We start from the raw sequence: 4,110 nt of genomic DNA, 5'->3' as shown, positions 1-4,110 counted from the left end.
CGCTGACGCTCAACTGTTACACCAAGTAAATGTGCATGACTGGAGTTTTACAGGCAATTGGCAAAACGGGGCTGCGGGGTTAAAGTAGTGAAGTGGAGGACAATGGGTACGTTTGATGTCGAGGGGCGGGGGGGGGGGGGGTGGCGACGGTGAGGCAATGGAGGGGAGGACGAAGACCGGATGGACAAATAATCAGGGTTCAACCACCGATATGATTTCATGTCAATTCTGACGCTCTTAGCTCAGGTTATGTATGGGTCAATGGACTGTGTGTGTGTGTGTGGTGTGGTGTGTGTGTCGTTCGTGTATGTGGGTGTGTGTTGTGTGGTGTGTGTGTGTTGCCTTGTTGCTTTGCTTGGTTGATCGGCTGATGGTGCAAAGGAGGGATGGTTGCGGGAAAGAAGGGGTGAAGGAGGAACCAGAAGCTGGGAAATGGGAAAATGAAGCAAGGGGGAAGGTGAGTGATGGAAAAAGAGGGCACGAAATGTCTGATGGATGGCAAGATGAGGGTAGGGAGGAAGAGAGGGAAGAGGGGGGGAAGGTTGATGGAGGCAAGGAACGAAGAACGAGCACGGGCAAAGAGAGGAAAGATTGAAGAAGTGAAAAAACGAGGTGAAAGGAGAAGAAACATCAGAGAAACAATGAAAAAGGGGGTAAAAAAGAGCAGAGGAGGAAAGAGCACCCCCACCTGTCGTATTCACATCAATCACAAACACACAAAAAAAACACAATAACACACACACGCACGCACGCACGCACGCCAGACACACACAACACACTCACCCATATGCTGTGCTTCCGGGGGTTGGGCGAGCTTAGCGAGCGGCAGCCGTAGCACCGGCAGAGTGACGGCAGAGCGGCTGAAGGCTGGAGAAGAGAGAAAGAGAGGAGAGAGAGAGCCAGTAGCGGTTTAGTCCTCGATTCCAAGCGGGCGGAGTGAGCGAGATCTTCGACGGGGGTCCAAACGCGGGCGTAGCCCCCTCCCCCCCCAGAGAGCGCCGCACCAGGCCGAGCCGAGGGGGGGGACCACCGGCGGGCGGGGGGGACCGGATCGGCGACCCACCCTCCAAACACCGCCCAAGAAGCGATCTGTGAAAAAAATCCCGGTTCTCAAATCACTGAGAGAGGATTGACTGTTGTTTACACCACACACACCCACCCCCCCCCCATGTGTCGTTGGGGGCTGTGCAATGGCACGTGGTGTGATGCTTGGGCGTGAGAGGCGCCATCGACTCTTCCTCCAACGCCGACTCCACACCTATTTTTTTTTTTTTGTTTGTTTTTTTTTACTTCTGTGCTGTTGCTCTTTGATGTTGTCGCTATTTATCAACGGCCCAGTGGGCACACCCACCGAGGAAAGAGGAGCTTGCGATGACAGAGACTGCTTCTTTTTAACTTTCCTGCTGGTTAATCGTCCTGTAGGGGAAGTATGACTATTCGGGTACTTACCAAGGTGTAGCCGCACTATCTGATGCACCTCGCCACCACCCAAAGCACGCATGAAACGCATCCGTGGACTGCTAACCGCGTCCAGGCGTCAAACGAACAGTCTTCTCTCTCTCTCTCCCTCTCGCTCCAACCCCCCTCATGCTATCTTACCCCTCATCCTACAGTGCTGAATGATCTCCTACACTGCAGCCTGGAAGCCCCATCCTCCAAATCAATCCTCCTCCCCTGCTCTCTCCGTCCTCCCTCCGGACCATCTTCCCCATCCACCTGTTTTTTTGATGCACGATTGTGCAATGTGTACTCAAACCCACTGAGAGGTGCGCCTGCTCGCAGTACACACCGCCCTGTCACCCCCTATGACAGGTTAGAAGAAGCAGCATCACACACCCCCACCCACCCACACCCCCCAACCCACAACCCACCACACCGCAGACACACAGACGAACCGGGAATACGAGACCACAGACAAAAGGAACAGCCAAGTTAGTACAGCACACCGAACACACGCCACCCCCACCACCCGTCCATCCCTAAAACTCATGCGCAAAGTTACTTTTTCACACTGCGACGGAACCCCGCAACCCGATCCTACGAACCCCACCCTAGATCACACCCTGAACGCCCTGACCGACCACCGGACCACACCGTCATTTTCTCGGCTGCTAAATATAGCGTCGCATGGAAGAAAGACTCATACCGACAACCGGCCGCTGGTTTCCCCCACTCTCGTCTATTCCACTTTCATCTCATCTGGTACCACCCCCCCCCCCACCTCCCCACAACCCCGTTCGCTATCCCACTTCTCAAATGTGTGGTGTACATACCAGAACTTCCAGTATGTATTCAAGACGTCGCGAACAATCATTCAAACGTTCAATCGGCACGTTTCAATCAACCCATGACCAACAGATCCACGCAGTCCCGACGCCCACTCCCCACACTAAACCAGCCAATCAACTGCATGTTATACGAAATTACCACACCATGGACACATGATTTGATGAGCCGCTTGAGTGGACTGGAGCCTGATTGAGCTGATTGACTCGGTGGTGATCTGATTGGACTGGTGACTTGAATTCGTGCCAGACCAACCAGGTTAACACCCAGGGCGTAACTGGGTTTAAAAGTACAACATGATGCCGTAAACACACGTTACAAACGACTCTCTACAAGCCAGGTGGCTGTACCTGTACGCAGGGGGGAGATTGCAGTCAGTTTGAGGCACTGAGGCAACACGGCATGGGGCCCTCACAACCGTATGTAAGCCCCGCAATCGCTAGAGCAACCTGGGGTGACGCGCGGGGAGGTAGGCTCCTTTCTCAGAGTAGAATTGATAGTCGGCAATAGCCACTTCATCAGAGTTAGCATTGCTAGCGCAAGCACCGGCTTCTTGCGTGCTTTAGTAACGTAATGTTCTGTGCTTTAGTACCGCCGTCGTGGATAAAGGTTGTACCTTTGGACAGTTTTTTTCTTTTTTTGTTAATTCTCTTCTATTCTTTTTTCAAGAACACTTCGGTAGCTTCGCTTCATTTTTTCCCGACCGTCTGTAGACTTCCGGGTTACAGCGGCTGACGAGCCGTTTGGTTTACCAGGACCACACGCAGATCGTATTTGGATTAATGGAATAGTCCAAGTAGTGAGTGGGGCACTGGGGGGAGTTTCCTCATCATGAACTTAAACAACCCTCGGATAGCACTTTTTTATGGCCTCAATTTTAAGCGATTAATCTTTTGCACGAGTTGGCTGAAAAGCAAGACAACACAAATCGTAACCATGAATGTTTATGAGTGCTGTTGACGGGAACCTTCGGTACGCTTGCGGGCTCCAGCAATTGCTCCGACCTTGAATATATGGCTAGGTCCGCTCTCCTGCACGTGTTACGCATTTTCTGATGCCCTCTTAGCCCTGTACGTCCCACCTCGCTGTATAAAGCGGGCGGTCTTAAACGATACCCGCACGGCGTCTGTGGGTCTATCGCGAGAAGAAAGCGCCGGTTAAGTTTAGGATAACTGACCAAGCGTCGTATCGCTGGGTCGGGTCGGCATGACAGTTCACGATACTCTCTTAATGTACAAACTTATGCTTACGAAAATAACTACATACTCACCACAGTGCATTCAATCCCGATGTAAACGGCAAGAAGCTTGAAGATGCACCTTACAGAAAAATAGACAAGGGTAATCGCAGTTAAATGAAATCCACTCTCAGATTCGGGATTCAGTTGTTTTATCAGCAACGACGATGGGAGTGAAGACGTTACAGAGAGAACGCCCGTGAGAAAGTGGTAAATCAAACTTTCATGTTATCCTCACTACAACAGATTATTATTTCTCTTTATGAGAAGGAAGACCTCTTTTGACCTGATCTGCTGCATTTGCTGCTCTGGTTTTCATTTACAATTTCAATTGGATTTTTCATATGAAAAAAATCAAGATGGGCACACTGAACAAGGGATGGAAAACATCTCTTTCTCTCTGTTGGGTCATCGTGCACACATCCACTGTGTCGTTAATGTACATGGGTGTGTGTGCAGCTTCCTCCAAACACACCACACACACACACCAACCCACACAAAACACCACACACACCCCAAGCACTTGCAGGTTGAATTCATGTCTGTAAACTACCACACTACACACAATACCAGGGTTCAAACGATCA

The sequence above is a fragment of the Etheostoma spectabile genome, chromosome 7, assembly GCF_008692095.1.
Source record: "Etheostoma spectabile isolate EspeVRDwgs_2016 chromosome 7, UIUC_Espe_1.0, whole genome shotgun sequence".
NCBI classification, from domain to species: Eukaryota; Metazoa; Chordata; class Actinopteri; order Perciformes; family Percidae; genus Etheostoma; species Etheostoma spectabile.
Note: the sequence above shows the minus strand (reverse complement) of the source record.